The sequence below is a fragment of the Chiloscyllium punctatum genome, chromosome 6 (assembly GCF_047496795.1).
Source record: "Chiloscyllium punctatum isolate Juve2018m chromosome 6, sChiPun1.3, whole genome shotgun sequence".
NCBI lineage: Eukaryota > Metazoa > Chordata > Chondrichthyes > Orectolobiformes > Hemiscylliidae > Chiloscyllium > Chiloscyllium punctatum.
This window is the reverse complement of record NC_092744.1, coordinates 119,930,790-119,953,546: the sequence shown is the minus strand read 5'-3', so window position 1 is coordinate 119,953,546 and position 22,757 is coordinate 119,930,790. Positions and strand designations below refer to the sequence as shown.

Below are 22,757 nucleotides of genomic sequence, written 5' to 3'. Positions count from 1 at the left end.
AAGAGGATGGGGATGGGGCTGGAAGACAAGGTAGTAGCATTGCCCTGTGGTTTGAAGGGCAGTGCTTGTCACTGGCCACTCGGGTGTCTTTCCTATCTTCCTGGTGGTGGAAATTGAATAAAGATTCGTGCACTTTGTGTCTTTTCACTGTGTTTCACACCTGCGCACACACACGAAAAAAAAGAAGAAAAAAAAATAAACAGGAATGTTTTTGATGTGAAGGGCAGTGCTTGTCACTGGTCACTCGGGTGTTTTCCAAAAAAAAAAGAAGACAAGGGAGTGCCGGTTGGTCTGAGTGAATGAGGGGCGTGGCTACACTCAACCACGTGATAAGCCTCTCGATTAGTGGTGCTGGAAGAGCACAGCAGTTCAGGCAGCATCCAAGGAGCAGCAAAATCGACGTTTCGGGCAAAAGCCCTTCATCAGGAATAAAGTGATACCACGTGATAAGCTTCACTGGCAACACTGTGATGTTGTGACCAAGGCATTGGAAATGTGTGAAGGTGCAGGGCATGGTTAAGGAAAGACATATTGACCAGGAAGAGAAGGAAATTTCAATGGAACGGGGTGAGACGTTTTACAGAACTTCGTGCACATCGGAAAACACAAATTTGAAAATCCCAGGCCTGTGTTTGTGGCAAACGGGAAAATGCTTCAAACGGTGAAAGGTGTGAGTGATCACCGCCATCTTTATTGCGGGCAGTGATCTGTGGGACACGTGTGTGGCTGCCAACTTTGAGAGGGGCAAGCTGTAGGGGGACGCATGTGCAGCCTTCCTTGGCCGGGAGTGATAGGGCAGGATTTACACAGTGTCAGAGTCAGGATGTTTTCAATGTTAAAGTGTGTGCTGCTAGAAAAGCACAGCAGGTCAGGCAGCAGCCGATTAGTGGGAAGGAAGATGGAAACGTAGGACAGGTCAAAAGGGTAGTGCCGAGTTCGAAGGCTGGATCTGGGATAAGGTGGGTGGAGTGGAAATGAGGAAACTGGTGAAATCCACATTGATCCCATGTGGTTGGAGGATCTGAACACAGATGATGAGGCGTTCTTCGTCCAGGCATCAGATGCCTGGCATTTGGCGGTGGAGGTCGCCCAGGACCTGCATATCTTTGGTGGAGCGGGAAGGGGAGTTAAAGTCTTTGGGCACAGGCTGTTTGGCTTGTTTTCCTGTTTAGTGTTTTACTGTTACTTTCACAGACCTTTTGTAAGTTAATTTTCCTCTGCTGCCCAACCCCTGACAATGTGCTGCTCTCTAAACGGACTAAATTTTCCACAGTATCTTTGCCAGTGAATAATTCTTTTTTTCAACAAAAGAGTGCATTTTCCTTCCATTTCTGACCATCAAATTCTGCAACATTCTCACTTCCTGTAATGCATTTAGCACTCCCTGAAATATCAACTATGTGTTTCTCTCTCCACAGACCCCAGTGATTAATGCCAGAGTCCCATTGCCTGTGGAGAGGGTGATGTTTGACTTCCTTGTACAGCTGCAGTTCGTGTGGTGAAGGTGCTCCACAATGTTCTTGGGTAAGAGATGTTACAGATTATTCACTCAGCGACAGTGAAGAGTTGACAGTGTGTGTGCAAATCAACAACAGTTTGTATTTTTATCATATTTATAATTTCACAGAAATTGAGAATTTCTGACATAAGGCCACAGATAGGGATATTAGGTAAGGTGATCAAAAGTATTGCCAAATAAGCAGGTTTTCAGGAATACCTTAAAGGAGGAAAGCAAGTCTGAGAGGGTCAGGGTGCGAATTCCAGACCGTGTTGCCTTGGCAACTGTCAAAACAGCCAAACTGGTGAAGCAATGAATAAATGCATCTTTGGGAGTCTGAAAGAAACTGAGTTGTCAAGGTCTCACAGGTTGTGTGGTGCAGGGAGACAGGGATGTTCACAGCCAGGAATTACATCAAGGGAGAGAATATTAAATTGTTGCTTGTTAATACGAGCCTTTTGATGGATCAACAAGTTTTGGTACAAGTGAGCACTTGGGCAGTAGGGTTTTAGATACTCTTGAGCTTATATGTAAGTTGAATGTGGGAGGCTGGCCAGGAGTGTGTTTGGATAATGAAGTCTGGAGATAACACAGGGATGGACGAGTATTTCAGTAAATGAGCTGAGACGAGGGTGGAGTTGGGTGATGTCACTGATGTAGAAATAGCAGTTTTGGAGTCGGGCCCCTCCTCATCACTCCCCCCTCACCCATTCACAAATATTGTTCCTTGTTCTGTCTGTCTTTTCTGGTTATGTCCTTCTTTCCAATTCTACTAAGAACTAATATTTGACCTCAAGATTGTTCGAAAATCCTGCTCCATCTCCACTCTCCCTTTCCTTTCTGAATTCCTCATATGTGGTGTCCATCCAGGATCTATCTTTGTCCCCTCCTGTATCTCACCTACACACTGCCAGGAGGTGACATCGTATTGGTTTCACATGTACACTGACAATGCCCAGCTCTCTCTCCCTATCATCCCTCTCCATTGCTCCACTGTTACTCATTCATCAAACTGCTTACCACTCAATTGGCTGCAATTTCCTCCAATAAAACACTGCAATGGTTAATCCCATTGCCTTCGGTTGCTATTACAAATTCCTTTCCCTTACTGCTGAGCCCCTCCCTCTCACTAGGAAATGCCTGAGGCAGAACTACAGTCTTCACAATATTGCTCTCATATTCTGACCCCAAGGTGATCTTCTGATCACACATCTACACAATCGCAAACACCAGGAACTCCAATCTCTAAAATGTTGTTTTTCTCCACCTCACCCCAGCTCCATTGCTATTGAAATCCCTTACCCATGTCTGTGTTGCATTAAAGTTGACAAATCTAAAACAGAACCCTTGATTCTGCAACTGACCCAGAGACTGGTTCCAGGTTCCCTCGTGATGGGACACATATTCTCAGTATTTACCCTGTCATATCCCTTAGTACGCCTATATGTTTCAATAAGATCTTCTCTCATTCTCCCCCAAATCCAGTGAGTCGAGACCCAACTTCTTCAGCCTTTTCTTAAAAGATAGTCCCTGCAAACCAGGGATCATCCCAGTCAATCTTCTCTAAATGCCTCCGATGAAGTGATGTATTTCCTTAACTAAAGGGACCAAAACGTCTCTCATTACTCCATATGTGGTCTCACTCGCACTTTATAAAGTTGCTCTCAGGTATATACTCCAAACTCTTATACTGAAAATCCCTTCAAACAAGAAACAACGTTTCATCTCCCTTCCTGATGACCTGTTGTAACTGTGTGCTAGCTTTCTGTGTTTCCTGCACAATTATCTCCTCGTCTCTTTTGTGTTGCAGGTTTCTACAGTTTCCACCATTTAAATAGTCCTCTGTTCTTTTATTACCTCCTCCAAAATGAACAACTTCACATTATCCCAAGTTATGCTCCATTTGCCAACTTGGTGTTCACTTCTCCAACAAATCCGTCTCTGTAAACAGTTTATAATCCTTTTGGAAGTTTACTGTTCTACATTTTGTCGGAGATTCCCCCCTCATTCTTCTAAACCTTTCCAGGGAGCACCGGAAAGTGGGAAGCATGCTGAGTTGCTGTCTTTTCAGAGAGACTCTTTGGAATGACAGGGAGGATCTTGCTGCCCATTGATCAGAATGGAGACAACTTGCCCATCGAGCTGCATGAGCCTTTAACACCCCATGTCTTATTGATGAGGCACAGCGGCAGCACGGAAGGAAAGAAAAGGAAGCAAATCCTGCTCTCCACATCTCACTGACCCTTGGAACATTCTGTCCCGTGTGTCAAAGATCTGTCCTGTTCAGTCACATGAAGTCCCAAGGTGGAAACTCATAGAAACCCACATAGATTTCCCCCTGAATTGACTGCTGGTCTCCACAAGGGCTAATGTGTCCAGTCATCCTGGACCAGGAGGAGGAAATGGTGTGAGCTTCTAACCTGACCTGACAGTGACAGATTTTATAAACTTGTATTACAGGATACTACAGGTGGATATTCAGATGGGAATCTCAGTAATTGTAACGCCAAACTCTGATTGAATTACTCCATTCATCAGGACCTGGATATTTGCACTGTGTGTGAGTATTTTGTTCCAGCTCAATTCCATTTTCTGCATAAAAGTTCTCCTTTGAATCAAACTGTCCTGTCAATAGATCTCCCCGAAATCTTCAATATGTGTCCAGTAATCCTTTTATGATGAGTTAATGAGTGTAAGGCTTAACATCCTAATGTATATGTTTTGCAAACACTTGTCTCTCAGCTCCCCTCAATTGCCTTTGCTACAAGGAGAACAATCTCAGTTTCCCAAACCCCGGATTCACCAATGTCTGTTTCTGTGCCTTATAGACAACATCAGGATTGTGTTGGAACATTCTCCACTTGCCTGCATCAGATTAGATTAGATTACTTACAATGTGGAAACAGGCCCTTCGGCCCAACAAGTCCACACCGACTCTCCGAAGAGCAACCCACCTAGACCCATTCCCTACATTTACCCTTTCACCTAACACTACAGGCAATTTAGCATGGCCAATTCACCTAACCTGCATATATTTGGACTGTGGGAGGAAACTGGAGCACCATTTCTTCTGCAAACAACATAATAGGAAAATTGTTTTGAAACTTTCAACAGGAAATCCTGAGAATTTGGAACGCAGATACAGAAGTAGGGTCCTCAAGCCTGCTCAGTCATTCATGGCCAATTTGCGGCCAACTCCATATACTTGATTTCTCCCCTGCTTAATATTTAACAATTTCAAATTTAAAAGTCGACAATTAACCCAGCATCAGCTACAATTGGTGAGACACTTCTAAGCTTCAAACACCCTTTTGGAGTAGAACTGTTTTCAAACACTACTGAAAGGCAACACTCCAATTTTGGGCTGTTCTGTATAAATGGGGGTCTAGATTAGAGTGGTGCTGGAAAAGCACTGCAGGTCAGGCAGCATCCGAGGAGCAGGAAAAATCGACATTTTGGGCAAAAAGCCCTATATATGTTTGTCAGGCAGAGGTAAGTATACGCATTTGGAGAGAGGTGAAACTGGCCATCAACCACTGGGTTTGAGCAATCTGGATCCTCTACCACTAATAATATTTACCTTCTCCCCGCATTAGAATCTAAAGGGTGATTTTAATGCTAACCTTAGAAAATAAATAAAACTAGCATTGTCATTAGGTTAATCTCTTCCTGCTCAAAACACTCCCTGTTTATTCCTTCCATCATAAATTTTACCCATATTTATAACAGAATTTATCCATGTAAAATTCCCATTTACAGCATACAGAGTATAACATCAGCTGTTTGTAAAGCCATACTTACTGAAATAAGCCCACAGCGGAGGACCAAAGAACATTTTGTATATCCTGATTTTCCCACAGTCTATAATGCCATTTGTATTTGAGTGATGACTCTAATAAGATTACACAAAAATCTCTACAGGAACAAAAGTCTGAAATCTTTAAGTGTGACAAAGTGTACAAGAAATATAATATGATATGACATTTCCTCATCAGATAGATCATAGGCTCTTAACATTTCCAGGTTTGAGACTGTATTGGAATAATGCATCCAAATGGTTTCCTGGTGGCCACACAGATGTCCATTCAAATCTGTCATACCCCAAAACCTTACATTTTGAATCATTCTCTGCTACCAATATTAAATACTAAAGATAACTGTCTAAACCAAAATTGTAGTGAGATATTTTTTCAATTCACCACCTTCCATTAAAGGCCCCACCACTGATTACTAAATCTCCACATCTATATACTCAATTCAAACTCAATTAACCCTGTCTAAATATAGTGCAGCCCTCAACAGTATTAAAGAAAGCGAACATCCTCCAGGAGAAAGCACTGTGCCTGAGTGGTGTCCCATCCACCAACTTCAACATTCCCTCTCTCCACCCCCGATGCACATTGGCATCACTGTCTAAAAGGTAAAGTCATCATTGTCCTACCAGACCATAGGGCTGCTCTCTCTTTAGGGAGAGATGTCTGGTGTTGGTTTAACCTGAAGGTTACCACAGCCCAGGCAAGGGGAGAGGTTGAGAACGAGAGTCCATCTATTGTAGACGGATATTCTTGATATGTATTAACAACACCCATGTCCCTGCAACTAAAATCCCCCATTCCTTGAACCATCCTGGTAACTCTCCTGTGCCCCCCCTCAGGGACCCTGCCATCCTTCCCAATGTATGGGCGACCTCTGGTTTGCACAGTCCGAGCTGCTCTGTGTTCCTGTGGGTGATGTCATCATCGAGCAACAGTTGCACTAAACCTCACTGTCTGTGAGGGTGGGAGACACAAATCCCCAAAACATTTGAGATGTATTTAGTGTGCACTTGCTATGCCATGATAGTTGACACTTTTCCAGAAGTACTGGAAAGTAGATGAGGATAGTAGTATGGTGATAGTTTTCGGTGATAATTTTCTTTCTCACAGACTCGATGGACCATCAGAGCGTTTTTCTGTTCTGTAGACCGCTGAGATGTTTATTATAGGAATATGACAGGCTCCATTGGACATCAGGTCAGAAAAGTTGATACTAGAATAGATGACACGTGATTGGTCGATTTTCTTGGGAGGAAAGTGAGACGCAGAGGTTTAAGAGGAAATTCAGAAGCTCAGCGCAGGAATTGTAAAGGGCTATTATCAAGTGAGAAATAAACATTGGGCATCCTGAAAGCTGGAAATAACGAAAGGCACATATAGCAGAGCTTTGAGAGACTGGAGGGGATTAGACATTCGGAGGATAATGAAGCTGGAGGAGATGCAAGTTGGAAAGGATTGTGTGGATGGAGGATGTTACAGAGATAGAGATATTTGTGATAGAGGTTTTTGGATTTTGAGGCTGGAGTGGAATTATAGAGCTGAGGAGGATTTGTAAGGCTGGATGAGGTGGTACTGATAGGGAGAGTTCCAAGCATAGAGGAATTTATAGAGATAACGAGTCATAAAGTTACACAGCATCGACACAGACCCTGTGGTCCAACCAGTCCGTGTTGACCATAAATTCGAACTGAACTAATCGCATCTGCCTCCACTTGGTCCAAGTCCATCCTGGCATTCCCTATTGATATACGGGTCCAAATGTTTTTTTCCTATTAGAATCCCATTCCCCTACCCTTTTGCTCTATGTTTACACCTGACTAATTCACTCAACCCAATCATTCCTGAACACTATGGGAAATTGAGCACGGCCAGTTCACCTCCCCAGTACATCTGTGGATTGTGGGAGGATATGGGAGTTCCTGGATGAACCCACGCTGTAATGGGGAAGAATATACAAACTCCACATGGACAGTCACCCAATACAGGAATTGAGCCTGTGTCCCTGGCACTGAAAGGTAGCAGTGCTAACCGTTGAGCCACTGTGCCACCCTGAAATTGTAATTGTATTCACATCTACCACGTCCTCTGCAAGTTTATTCCACATGTGAACCACTCTTTTTGCAAAAACAAAAAATAAAATCCGGAACTTCTTTTTAAAGCCTTACTTTTTAACGTGAGAAATGTATGTCCCCAATCTTGAATCACGCCCCCTCCTGGAAAGGGCACCTGCTGCTCACATTAGCGAAACTCTTCAGGATTTTATAAACCTCTCATAAGGTCACTCCTCAGCCTCCTGTGCTTCAGTGAAAAAGGACCCAGCCTATCCAGACTCTGCTTATAACTCAAACCATCCATTCCCATCACCATCCTGGTAAATCTATTCTGAACCTGCTCCAATTTAATAATATCCTTCCTATAACAGCACAAACAGAACTGGGCACAGTATTCCAGAAGAGGCCTCCCCAACATCCTGTACAACATCAACATAACGTCCTAACTCCTATATTCAAAGACCTGAGCAATGAAGGCAAATGTGCTAAAGCCCTTCTGAACCACCCTGTCTGCATGTGACAGGTAGTTCAAAGACCTGAACCCCTCTGTCTCTTTGTTCCATATCACTATCCGAGGCCCAACTTTTAATCAGTGTAAGTCCAGCCTTCGTTTGTTTTGTCAAGATGTAATATTTCCCATTTATTCCAATCCAAAAATCACAAACATCCTTTGAGTATAAAGGCAAAAGGAGTATACTTAAGGGTAAAAGCCTTACTTTTTAACGTGAGAAATGTATGTCCCCAATCTTGAATCACGCCCCCTCCTGGAAAGGGCACCTGCTGCTCACATTAGCGAAACTCTTCAGGATTTTATAAACCTCTCATAAGGTCACCCCTCAGCCTCCTGTGCTTCAGTGAAAAAGGACCCAGCCTATCCAGACTCTGCTTATAACTCAAACCATACTTTGTGGGCGGCACGGTGGCACAGTGTTTAGCACTGCTGTCTCACAGCGCCTGAGACCCGGGTTCAATTCCCGCCTCAGGCGACTGACTGTGTGGAGTTTGCACGTTCTCTCCGTGTCTGCGTGGGTTTCCTCCGGGTGCTCCGGTTTCCTCCCACAGTCCAAAGATGTGCAGGTCAGGTGAATTGGCCATGCTAAAATTGCCCATAGTGTTAGGTAAGGGGTAGATGTAGGGGTAGGGGTATGGGTGGGTTACGCTTCGGCGGGGCGGTGTGGACTTGTTGGGCCGAAGGGCCTGTTTCCACACTGTAAGTAATCTAATCTAATCTAAAATCAGGAAGGTAAAACGGGGACAGGAGACCGCTTTGGCGAATAGGGAAAGGGTTTTTAGAAATACATTAAGAGCAAATGGGTCATTAGAGAGAGAATAGGCCACCTCAAAGATCAACAAGGCAGCCTATGTGTGAAGACACAGGAGATGGGGTTGTTGGGGGGATACGACACGTGTGGCATCAGTGTTTAATGTGGAGAAGGACAGATTTGTGGAAGTTGTCAAGATTAGAGATCATGAGGGTGATGAGACAGGAGGAGATTGGAGGATGTATTCCAGGCTGAATTGCCCATATTCCAGGCTGAATTGCCCATATTGTTCAGGGATGTGCAGGCTAGATGGATTAGCCATGGGAAATGCAGCGTTACAGGTTTAAGGTAGGAGGCTTTGAGGGTCAGGGTGGATGTGATGGGCCGAATGGCCTGTTCCACACACTCAGGATTCTATGATAATTCTCCTAGTTTTAAAATAGTTACAGAAAATAATAAACCAGATCTAAACGGTGTTCTAAATTGGACAAAGGTGAATTTTGACGGTACAAGGCGAGAACTTTCAATATTTCTTTGCAACCCCCAGGTAAAGGGACGGCTGGAAAGTGGGAACATAAGAACAGAAGGAAGAGGAGCAGGAGTAGGCCATCTGGCCCCTCAAGCCTGCTCTGCCATTCAATAAGATCAGGGCTGATCTTTTCATGGCCTCAGCTCCACTTTCCTGTTCTCTCACCATAACCCTTAATTCCTTTCCTGTTCACAAATCTACCTTTTGATAAAACGATAGTCAAGTTGATAACGTCGACTGCTGCACATTCCACAGATTCACAGATTTATCTGAAGATGTCCATCCTGTACTCAGTCCTAAATCTGATATTCCCCTATTTTGACTCTCTGCTCGCTAGTTTGCTCCGTCCCCAGTGGAAATCACCTCCCTGCTTCTAGTTTATCTACTCCATTAATAATTTCAATTTTTTTCCTAACCAAATCCCCATACTTTGAAATTGAGTATAGAACTAGTTTTCTCAATCTCTCCGCATACGTCAACCCTCTGAAATCCTGACTCAAACTAGTGATCCTCCACTGCACCCTCTCCAGTGCCAGTACATCCTTGCTGAAGTAAGGAGACCAAACCTGTACACAGTACTCCAGGTGTGGCTTCTCCAGCACCCTGTACAGCTGCAGCATAACCATCCCTCTAGCAATGAAGGACAATATTCCCTTCACTGTCTTATTTACCTGCTGCACCTGCAAACCAACTTCCTGTGATTCATGCACAAGGAAACTCAGCTCCCTCTGTACAGCAGCCTGCTGCAAGTTTTCACCATTTCATCAGTTAGCTGTTAGTCCGACCAAAATGGATGACCTCACATTTCCCAACATTGTCCTCCATCTGTTCGACCCTCACCCACTCACTTAAACTATCCGTATCCCTCTGCAGACTTACCATTGGCCTCTACATACATTGCTCTACCACTCAGCCTAGTGTTGTCTACCTTTCATGAATCGATGCTGTGTCTGCTCTGAGACAATTTCGATCCAGATAGCTCACTATTTCTTCCTTGAGTGATCGAGCATTTCCCCCACTCCAGAAGTTATGCTAACAGGTCCATTTTAAAATATTGGCATCACATTTGCAGCTATCTAATCTGTCAGAACCGTCCCAGAGTCCAGCACATTTTAGTGAATTATCACGAGTGTGTTTGCTATTTAGCCTCTGCCATCTGTTATAGTCCCCTGGGATGCATTCCATCATGGCCAGACGACCCATCTACCTGTAGGCTGTTATCTTTCCCAACACCACCTCTTTACTGAGAATGATTGCTTCTGTCCTCATCTGCCATTGCATCCATAGGCCTGCAACAACGAGAGTACACTGACAATATGTTCCTGTTCAGGTCAAGGCTGGTAGGTGTAAGGAATGCTGCCTGTCGAGAGAAATTGAGGGCCTGGTCAAGAAAATGAAGGAGGGATATGGCAGGTACAGACAGCTGGGTTTGCGTGAATCCCTCCAGGAGTAAAAGGGCAGTAGGAGTATAGTCGGGGGAAAACCATGACGAACAAAAGGGGACATGAGATAGCTTTGGGAAATAGGTTTAAGGAGAATCCAAAGAGATTCGACAAATACACCTAGGACAAAAGAGTAACCAGGCAGAGATTAGGGACCCTCGAAGATTAGCAAGGCTGTCTGTGGAACCATCGGAGGTGGGAGGATTTTATGTCAGCTTTTACTTCGAGAATGTGGAAGTGAGACAGTTCGGAAAAATAAATAGTGATAACTTGACAAGTGTCCATATTACAGAGAATGAGGTACTGGATATCTTATAATACATAAAGCTGAATAAATCCCTGGGACCTGATCAGGTGTGTCCCAGAACTTTGTGGGAAGTTAGGGAAGTGATTGCCGGGCCCCTCGCTGAGATATTTGTATCACCAATAGCCACAGGTGAGGTGCTGTAAGACGGGCGCCATTATTTGAGAAAGGTGATGAGGAAAGTCCAGGGAACAATACACCGGTGAGCCTGAAGTCAGGCAAGTTGTTGGAAGAGCTTCTCAGGGACAGGATTTGGATGTAATTGGAAAGGCAAGAAATAATTAGGGATAATCAGCATGGCTTTGTGCATGGAAATCACTAACTTGGACTTCAGAAAGATGTTCAACAAAGTTCAACATAACAGACTGGTTAACAAATTATACAAAAGTGGCTGGAAAATTGGAGACAGAGGATCGTGGTGGAGGGTTGCTTTTCGGACTGGAGGCCTGTGATGTGCAATATGGTGTAAGGATTGGTGTTGGGTCCACTGCTTTTCGTCATTTATATAATGATTTCGATGTGAATATAGGAGCTATGATTAGTGACTTTACATAGACACCAAAATTGGAGATGCAGTGGACAGGGAAGAAAGTTACCTCAGAGAACAATGAGACTTCAATCAACTGGGCTGAGGAGTGGCAGATGGAGTGTAATTCAGATAAATGTGAGGTGCTGCATTTTGGAAAAACAAATCAGGGCAGGACTTATCCGTTTAATGGGAAGGGCCTGGGGAGTGTTGCTGAACAAAGAGATGTTGAGGTGCAGGTTCATAGTTCTTTGAAAGTGGAATAGACAGGGTGGTGAAGAAGGCGTTTGGTTAACTTGCCTTTATTGGCCTATGCATTGAGTATAGGAGTTGAGACGTTATTTTGCAGCTGTACAGGGCATTGATTCAGCCATTTCTGGAATTCTGCTTTCAGTCCTGGTCTCCCTGCTATCGGAATGATATTATAAAACTTGAAAGGATTCAGAAAAGATGTGCAAAGATGTTTCCAGGGCTAAGGGTTTGACCCATACAGAGAGGCTGAATAGGCTCAGGCTGTTTTCACTGGAGCATCGGATGCTGAGAGGTGACCTTCGAGGTTGATAAATCGTGAAGGACATGGTTAGGGTGAACAGCCAGGGTCTTATTCCCAGGTTAGGGGAGTCCAAAACCAGAGAGCACAGACATGAGTTGTGAGGGAAAAGATTTAAATGTTATCTAAACAGCAATTTTTTCAAGCTGAATATGGTACGTGTATGGAATGAGCTGCCAGAGGAAGTGTGGAGGCTGGTACGATAACATTTAAAAGGCATCTGATTGGGCTCGTGTTTAGGAAACTTTTAGAAGGATATGGGCAAAGTGTTGGCAAATGGGACGAGATTAATTTAGGATATCTGGGCGGCATTGATGAGTTGGACCGAAGTGTCTGTTTTGTGCTGTGCATCTCTATGACACTAATAAATTCAAATTAAGATCGATTTCTCTTTTATGGAGAGTTAGCAAAAGACCTGACAATTCTCTTTGGAGCTGAAAAGCTTAATCAGTGATTTCAACCAGAAACAGATTTGTTTCCAGGATAATTAATTTATAGATACACTGAGAGAAATTATTGTCACAATTTTTAGTAACTACTTTCAGGTAATTGGTAAATAATGCAGGTTAAAAATGTGAAGGTTATTTTACTCAGTCGGTTCTGCGCATCTGAAACAGTTTGAACCACAGCTGGATGCAGCTTTTGTTATGATCAAAACAGATTTGGAATTAACTATTTAGGGATAAATGTGGAGGGCTACTGGTAAATGGGAGTGGAGAAAGGGCAGATTGGCAGCATCTCCAGAGGAAGAAGGTACAGCCCCAATGGGCTGAATAGCCCCCAGCCCCTGTGCTCTGTGATCCTGCCCCATTCACTGAATGATGAAGCTCATCCCAGGGCAGAGCCACAGTCATGTACAGCAAGGAAACAGACCCTTTAGTCAAACTCGTCCACACTGACCAGATATCCCAACCTAATCTAGTCCTATATGACAGCAGTTGGCCCATATCACTCTACGCCCTTCCTAATCACATACCCATCCAGCTCCCTTTCAAATAGTGGAAATATACCAGCTGTCACCACTTCCCTGATAGTAGATTCCTTACACGCACATGAAAAAAGTTGCCCCTTGGGTCTCCTTTATATCATTCTCCCCTCACATTAAACTTATGCCCCCTCGTTCTGGACTTCCTAACTCCAGGGAAAAGGCCTTGTCTCTGTATCCCATCCACGCCCCTCATGATTTTATAAACCTCTGAGGTCACCCCTCAGCCTCCTACCACTCAAGTCACAATGGGACCTGGCTGATTGATGGCAGCTTCAGACCAATAGGGGAGTTGGTGTAATCCTCCTGCCAATGGGAGTGAATGAGGGGTGTGGCCAGCAGGCCAACATGTGACCATGAGCTGTGCAGGTGCAATGTCACTGTGAGGGGGGACCCAGTGAGTGTGAAGGGAGTGGGAGAGACAGCAGAGACTGGGAGAGAAATTGAGTTTGTGTACTGGGTGGGTTGATAAACACACGATATAGGCTGCTAGACCTGAATTACAAAGGAATTGCGGATGCTGTAAATCAGAAACAACAACCAGAAGATCCTGAAAATGCTCAGCAGGTGTGGCAACATCTGTGAAGAGAAGTCAAAGTTAACATTTCTGATCCAATGACCCTTCATCAGAACTGATGTTCCTGAGAAACCATGTCGGTTTATATGCAGAAGGTAGGGCTTAAGGTGTAAATGAGAGGTGGTGATAGATTCCAAAGAACGCGATGGGAGCAGTTGGACAAAGGAATGTATAACGATCTGGTTGGGGGAGGGTGAATAGCTGTTTATGGAGACTGTTAGTGACTAACCATAGGTCGTGTGTAATTGCAGGCGATGTAATAACAGGGCCTGGTCTATGGGATGGGGGCTAGGACACGAGTACGTAGGAGACTTATGACTTAAAATTATGGAATCCAATATTGAGGCCAGAGGGCTGAAGGGTCCCCAGGTACAAGATGAGGTGATGTTCTTCCAGCTTGTGTTCAAAGTGTGGCGCTGGATGTGCTCAGCAGGTCAGGCAGTATGCAAGGAGCAGGCAAATTGACATATTGGGCCTAAGCACTTCTTCAGGAATGTGAGGGTGGGGAAGAGGACAGATAATAGGATGGGTGTGTCGGGCTGGTGGGAAGGTAGTTGGGAAGGCAATAGGAAAATGCAGGTAGGGGTAATAGTGAGAGGATGGAGTGGATAATTGGGAAGGAAGATGGACAGATCGGACAGTTTGAGGGCGGTGCTGAGTTGGAGGGTTGGATCTGAGATAAGGTCGGGGAGAGGAGATGAGTAAATGTTGCCATGTTGTTGAAGGGTCGCTCCATCCCACCTATTATTTACTCTTTTACCCCTATCTCCTGCAGTCCAAAGATGTGTAGGTTAGGTGAATTGGCCAAGCTAAATTTCCCATCGTGTTCAGGGATGTGAAGGTGAGGTGCGTTGTTTTGGAGAGTAGCGGAATGGGTCTGGGTGGGATACTCTTCGGAGGGTCAGTGTGGATTTGTTGGACCGAATGGCCTGTTTCCACACTGTAGGGAGTCTAATTTTCCCAGCTGCCATCGGTTCTGAGGAAGGGTCACTGGACCCAGGATGGCCCTTGGTGTGTGCAGGAGTCGGAAACTGGGAAGAGGGAGTGGCAGCGGAAACCGGGAGAAAATGATTCAGTTGAGACTGGGAGGTTTTATTTACACGTCTGTACAGGGTATTAGTCCTGAATTAGAAACTCTTGGTCCCATGTTTACAGGAAATGGGAAAACTGCTGTGGTCCTCAGTCAGTGATAGGTCCTGGGTTATGGCCGCCATTTTTATTGGGGGCACGGTACAACAAGGTGCATGGGCATGTCCTCTTCCTGGGTGGGGGAGGGGTGATTTGAAAGAGGAGCATTTACACATCAGACACATACCAGAGAAATATTTGTCTTTCTAATTCATCCTGCACTGGCTGAGATTTGTTTTGTGAGTTCTTTTTTGGGATATTAATTGAGAATAATTGAGGACGGGACCTCAAAAAAGCAGATTTCTGCACTCAGCGGAGTCATCAGGATCTGATATCATTAGCATTTTATTGTGGAAGGAGAAAGGGTTGTCTGTTCTGTCTCTGCGAAAATATCTCCAATACTTTTGTAAAGCAAAATGCAGAAAGATGTTCATATTTGTGGTTGAATCCCCCATGGGCGATTTGGCCTGAGTGGGAGCACAGACGTATCCAAATTATTCCTAGTATCTTTGCAGGAACTGTCAGATTTAGTCCCAATCACTCCCTTCATGATGTTAACCTGTAAACTCCTAATTTTAAACTTCCTGCAAAATTCTCATTAAAATTCTTTGTGAACTCAAATTCCAGCACATTTTCAGGTGGAATGTCTCTGGGGTTACAAAGGGCTGAGCTGAAAGATGAGATGCAGTCCCTGAGCTCCCATTGAGATGCATTGGAACAGGACAGGAGGCTGAGGGCAGTGTAGGTGTGACCAGACAATGACAATGACAGGGCTGCACTGAGTGTTGCTTGACTCAATGAGTGTGTTTTGGAGTTGGGTGAAAACAGAGGGAGGTGAGATAGGGAGAAGTTGAAGCTGAAATTCTAGTTTAGTTCAGGCCATTGAGAAATTCACATGGTCCCAATGGGAACAGCCAATTTGTAAGTGATACCTGCAGAGTATTTGTTAAGTTTTTAAAATATAACGTATCAGCTTAAATAAAGATTGGGGCTTTTGATATATAATGGAAATGTTTGAAGTGAAGGAAGGTTGAAAGCTATTTTAAATTCGCTTAATGGGAGTAATTAGCTGAATCTAGAGAGACGTTGTGACAGGAGCCCTCAGACCCGTGGTGTGCTCCTCTTGTACAATGTGGGAAATAAGGGACACTTTCAGTTTCCCTGACGGCTATGTGTGCAGGAAGTGGGCCCACCTGCATCTGCTGGGAAACTGCTTTTCAATCCTGGAGTTATGAGTGGACTCACTGTGGAGCATCTGAGAATGTTCTTGACAGCACATTTAGTGAGTTCGTCACACTGCAAGGCAGAAAGGGAGTGGGTGACCATCAAACCAAATAAAAGGCTCAGGAAGGCAGTGCAGGAATCCCCAGTGATCATCCACTTCTCAATAAGATACTGAATCCTGCTTGGGATTCTGTTGGGGGTGAATGCGTGGAGTAGCTTCTCGGGAAATCAGCAACAGCCAGGTTCATGATACCACAGAAAGCTCTGCTGTACAGAACCGGAGAAAAGACAGTGGCAGGGCTATAGTGACAGGGGATTCAATGGTCAGGGGTACAGGCAGTCACTTCTGTGGCCACAGACATGAATCCAGGATGGTATGTTACCTCCCTGGTGCCAGGATCCACGATTATCATGGAGCAGCTGCAGGACATTCTGGAGCTGGAGGGTAAAGCCAGTGGTTGTGGAACACACTGATACCAATGACATCACTAAACAAAGGGATGAGGTCCTGAAAGCTGGATATAGGGAGATCAGGGATACAGTAAAATGTAGCTCCTGAAATAAAATAATGTCAGACTTACTCACAGTGCCATGTGCTAGTGAGAGCAGGAATAAGAGGATAGATCAGCTGGACGTGTGACTGGCAAAATGGTGGACTAGAGAAGGGTTTAGATTCTTCAGGCACTGGGACCGTTTCTGGATGGGTCCTGCACCAGCCTGACCGGTTACCCCTGGGCAGATCTGGGAGAAATCTCCTGGTGGAGGCTTTTGCCAGTCCCATTGGTGCGGTTTTAACTTGTCTAACAGGGGGATGGGAACTAAAGTGTAGGCTTAGATGGGTCAGATTCAGGACAGGGAATGGGAGGTAGAATATTAGTGATGTAGCCAGCGGCTCAGAAAGCCAAAGGAAAGGAGGATTAAATGAGGATTGAGTCCCTCTTCATCCATCCATCCCAGGAATTATAGTCAGCAAAATATGGAGCTGTACAGATCTCTGACTCTAAGTGTTTGAGCAAAATGGGGGAAATCCACAATAAAAACAAAAAGTGCTGGAGATCCTCAGCAGGTCGGGCAGCATCCGAAATGGTGACAGATGCAGGAAACATTGCAGCCTTGAAGTATTGAGATGATCACACCAGGTACTACAATATCGGTTACATGCTGAGTGCCAGATCTGGGGACTAGAATTAATAGGTGCTTGATGACCAGCATGAATACGATGGGGCTGGAAAGTTGCCATTTCGGGTCAGGACTATTCATCAGGGCTGACAAAGGGTTCCGACCCAAAACGTCAACCTTCCTGCTCCTGTGATGCAGCCTGACCTGCTGCACGTCCCCAGATTCACATTGTATAAACTCTGATTTCCAGTGGCTGCAGCCCTTAACTATCTCCACATACCAGGACTCAGGCTGGTAACCCTCCTTTACTCTCTCAATAACCAGGGTAGCCTTCCTTGGGAAAGGGGAACGAAGGTATACACAGTACTCCAGATGTGGTCTCACCAAGGCCCTTCCAGAAAGGGATCCCTGCTCCTGTACACGAATCCTCTCACTAGGAAGGTCACCCATCATTTACATTCTCCACTGCTTTCCACTCCTGCCTGCTTCCGAAAAGAGGGAATCGCAGAGAAACATGGAATCAAATGAGGTCAGAGTCTCTGGTATAAAACTGTTGAACACAATGCCCCCATCTTCTACAAACTGGCCATCAAGCGCACGTGCCTGGTGTGATCATCTAACCACTTCTTCAAGGCTGCAATGTTCCCTGCATCTGTCAGCGTTTCAGGTGCTACCAGACCTGCTGAGGATTTCCAGCACGTTCACTTTTCTCTGTTGTGCAGTACTGAAAGGGGGGATTTGCATTTGAGGAATTTAAATTGAACTTCATGTTCAGTTTGGATAGTTACTTGATCCGTGCCGATCTGAATATCATTTGCCTTATCTGGATGGAAATGTGTGCATTCTTTCCGTGGACGAATATTTCAAATGTCAGTGTGACTGGGAAAAAAGTACTGAGACAGTGAAGTCCATGTAAGCGTGGGGACTGTGGAGAGAGATTTCATTGGTTTTGGAAAGTCTAAAAAATCATGGCACTTTTCCCAGGAACAGTTAAGCCACTGGTTTTGTATTGAGAAAATTAACCATGAAACCAGAAAGACAAAAGGATTCCTGCATCGTGGAAAGAGCTATGAAAATGGGATTGTTGATACGGGGTAAATTATTGGTCATTGATTGTAATCCATTGGCGTTGTCATGTCTGTTCCAATGCCATGGGGAAACACTGGAAATGTGATGAATGCAGTGTAGGTTTCAGTTATTAAACTGGAAAAGGTGCAGAAGAAATTTACAAGGATGACGCCAGGGCTCGGGGGTCTGAGTTACAGGGAGATGTTGGACACGCGAGGGCTTTTTTGTTGAGAACAGAGGAAACCGAGGGGGAATATTTTATAGAAGTGTATAAGATCATCTTTTTCCCAGGGAACCAAGGACTGGAGGGCATCAGTTTAAGGTTAGAGGAGAAAGAATAAAAGGGAAGCTGAGGGGCAACTGTTTTACACAGAGGGTGGTATGTATATGGAATGAGCTGCCAGTGGAAGTGGTTGAGGCGGGTACAATAATAACATGTAAAAGGCATTTGGACAAATACATGGATAGCAAAGTTTCAGAAGCAGATGAGCCAAGTGCAGGGAAATGGGGTTAGCATGGATGAACATTCTGATCGGCATGGGCCATTTTGGGCCAAAGGGCCTGTCTCTGCTGTAGGATGCTGTAACTAAGTGCATTTGCTATTTCTCCCACGAACTCTGTTGGTATCCTGGGATGTATTCCATTAGGGGAAGTAGACTTGTCTACCGTTAGCGCCATTAGCTTGCCCAGCTCTAACTCTTTCATGATAATGGTTATTATCTAGGTCCTCACGTTTCTCAGTCTCCTTATCAATTACTGGCATGTTTTTCGTGTTCTCCACTGTGAAGACTGACTGCTGTGTACTCATATTCCTGAACCCTGCTGGATAGGATTTACAAGGCACAGAACTCTGAGAGGTCTTCTTTGAGTATTTATTGATGAGACATGGTAGTTACCTTGGTATTTTACGTGCAAGACGCCTTTAGGCAGCATCAGGTCCAATGTACGGCTCCCATTCGTCTACCTTTGTGATTTGTGACTTTGCATAGAGACTGTCTCTCAGGATTATCCCCATGGCAACAACAGTTTAAAAAGTCGAGTTCAGTTCAACTCTGTGGTTGAACCACACACCCCCACCCCCCACACCCCCGTGGCTCCCTCAAGTACCTGACAGGCGCTCCAGTTTCAGTGGGGCTCTCTATCAGGATTCTGATGTGGAGGAGCCGGAGTTGGGGTGGGGTGGACAAAGTTAAAAACCCCACATCACTAGGTTATAGTCCGACAGGTTTATTTGGAAGGACAAGCTTTTGGAGTGTGCTGTGATTTTTAACTTGATCAGGATTATCTCTATGGTAACTGTTAAGTGCTTCAACAATTACAGAGGCCATATGTTCCCCAAACAATAGGTTTCCCTCGAGCAGTGTAAACTGCTATTCTGGCCCTGGGCATAGCTACTCATCACTTTTTATACCCAATCCCATCAAGTTTTCAGTTGACCTTTGAAGTATTTCTAATCTCCTAATTTCTCCTTGATCATTCCCAATTTGTATGCCTTCTATTTCAATTTGATAGCCTCCCTTATTTCCTTAGACACCCACGGCAGATTACCCCTTTTCCTACAGTCCTTCCTTTTCACTGATATATACTTTTGCTGAGCACTTCGAAAAATTGCTTTGATATTCCTCCACTGTCCGTCAACTGTCCCACCGTACAGTCTTTGCTCCCAGTCGACATTACCAACTCCTCCCTCGTCCTATTGTAGTCTTCTTTCTTTAAGCACAGGATCTTCGGACTGGATTTAATCTACCCGCTTTCCATCTGTGTTCGAAATTCAACCAGATTTATCACGCGTCTTTTGTCAGATTACGAGGTGAGGCGATGTTTCCTGGGTGTTTTGGTTTTCATTATCAGTGACCTTAGCTTTGTAATAAATTACAGAATAGATATTCACAACAGAGTATTCTGGACAGTGTGAATGTACCACACAGTCTATAACCATAAATCACTGTTACCCCTCAGTTTAAAATTGCAAAATCATTATCTTCTACACACTTCCTCACTATCTCAGTTTTGAATGATACTCAACTTGACTATCCTGCATTTTCCGAAAATCTCCGTTGGTGAAGGTGGTGAGTTTTGGATTCAGCTTTCCAGTTATTACTGTAAGAAGATAAGCCCTGGGCACAGGAGAGGCAATGCAGCCCTTCTAACCAGCTCCACCATTTAATACGGTGATGATTGAGCTCACCTCGGTCTCAGCTGGATTTTCCTGCCTGCGCTCTCTCTCTCTCTCACTCTCTCTCACTCTCACTCTCACTCACACACACACACACACACACACACACACACACACACACACACACACACACACACACACACACACACACACACACACACACACACACACACACACACACACACACCCTTCAGCTCATTGCAAATTGAAAATCTGTATCTGTCCATTAAATTTGCTCAATGTCTTGGCATCCACTGCGTTTTGAATAGGGAATTCCACAGATTCACAACACATCGAGATAGGTACATTCTTCTTCATGAGAATAGAATAGAATCCCTACAGTGCAGAAGCAGGGTATTCATCCATCGAGTCCAGACCAATCCTATAATTCAGACTCACCCATTCCCAGTATTTCCCATGGTTAATGGCTTAACCTGCACATGCATGGACACTGTGGTTTAGCATGGCGAATCCACCTAACCTGCACATCTTTGGACTTTGGGAAGAAAGTGGAACACCGAACAAAACCATGCAGCCACTGGGAGAACGTGTAAACTCCACACAGTCACCTAAGGCTTGAATCAAACCAGGGTCTCTGAAGCTGTGAGGCAGAGGTGCTAGTCACTGAGCCACCTCTGCCTAAGACTGCTTCCCCTTATTGACCCCTCCACCCCGCAATTGACTGAATCTATATTCCTTACGTCAGAAACTGGGTTGTCTAACCAGATGTCTCAGTCAAACCCAGTGTCAAGCCATATGTCCTGTCTGTCTGAATGGGGATCCTATACATAATACCCTTCCACCCCACACGTTTCATTGACTTTCCAGAGACAGGGCTCCAGTGACTTCATGTGGACTGCAACACCCACAATCCCTGAGGCAGGGACAATACGTGTGTGTGGAAACCTGGCACTGTACATGTGCAGAATGTGTTCGGGTTTTGGAGCACGTGTTTTGGGGTAATTAGGGGAAAGTATTTCACACTGTGATTGGCTAGAGGAGGAACGTATCTGCTTGTAGTATTGATCAGTTGGGGGGGTCAAAGTGTCACTACACCCTCGTGGGACCACTCTCCATTCCCAGTTCGTTGTAATAGTGGGAATAAACTAATGGGAAACAAGGAAGAATCTGACCCATTCTCCCAGACTGAAGGTTCCTCTTCTGTCCAGGCTCTGCCACCTCCCTTTCTGTTTCCGTCTGTTTCATTCTGCTGTTACATTATTGACTTGCAGCAACTGAAGGGAAAGCAAGTGAACCCAGAAAGGGTGCAGAGTCTAACCAGGGACGGGAAGTGGTGGTATGGATCTGTTTATCAGTAACTCCATGAGAATGAGGAGGGTGTACATTAGGGGCAGCAGAGTCAGAATGGTGGGAGAGAGTAAGAGGGCTGGAGGGTAACAGCTTGGAGGGAAGAAAGCTGGAAACGATATTCCAGAGAAACTAGAATAGTCTGTTCTGAATTTCTAATCTGTGCGTATTCCTTTATACAGGGTGCTAGATGGTGAAGATTTGCAGACTGAAATCTCAACATCATGTACGGATTGTGATTAAGTTAACCAGCATTTGAAGAACCAAAGATGGCGAATCACTGGGCCAAATCCTGCAACACTCTCCCTCCCAGCATTGTGGGTCCATCTGTGCCAAATGGACGGGGAATGGTTGAAGACAGCAGCTCACTCCCATCTTCTCAAGGGTAACTAGTGATGGGGTATAAATGCTGACTGAGCCAGTGATGCCCATATCGTGGGAATGGGTTCTATCTCTAGTTGCTGAAACCCAGTTGATGTTACTGCAGGATGATGAGGGACGCCGAGTGTGTCCTCCCAGAAGAGCACCATCATATTACTCCTGCCTACACCCACACAATAACACAGCAACATCACTGGGACAAAAGGCAGTGAAGCCCAAGGAGGACTGAAATATAGTTCTTCAAGGTAACGTCATGAAAGCGGATTGGAACAGAGCAGGAACAGGAGACTGAGCTGGATGGTCAGCTGTTTCCCATTGAATGATGGAGCAGGATTGAAAGGCTGAATGGTCTCCTCCTGCTGCTATCTCCCACGTATGTATATAGTCATGGAGCCCGGGTAGGAAGAAGTAGTCAGGGCAAGGATTCTGCAGGAGATTGCACTTCCACCTCAGTTTTCAGTGAGGGATGGTTTGATGGATTTTATTTAACATTTTTCTTTAACACAAGGTTTGTGAATTTGTTTTTTTATAGTACAAGTTTATTCCACAATAACTAAAACTTAAAGAATTGAAACTATCTGCATATAACAGTTTTTAAAATTTAAAATGCCCTTTAAACAAAATCCTGTCTACTCCCGGACGCCATCACTTTTCAGTTACTCAAACTCCAGGGAAATATTCCTTCCCTCTCTGAACCTTTGGTTTGATTTCACTACTTACAGTACTTGTTCTATGAGCTGTGAAGCATTTTTCTCCCATTTGTCTCACCCAGAAGTGTTATCTCACACAGCTGAGCAACCTTCCCACCATCAAC

The 22,757-nt window shown here is 44.7% G+C and overlaps 1 long non-coding RNA gene across 1 annotated transcript; it reads left to right on the top strand.

The window, feature by feature from the left end:
- The first annotated feature begins 1,510 nt into the window (after positions 1-1,510).
- Positions 1,511-19,949, top strand: LOC140478557 (uncharacterized). Its single transcript, XR_011960814.1, has 3 exons — positions 1,511-1,524; positions 3,959-4,056; positions 19,796-19,949. It is a non-coding gene; the product is annotated as an uncharacterized lncRNA (long non-coding RNA).
- Positions 19,950-22,757: the final 2,808 nt, after the last annotated feature.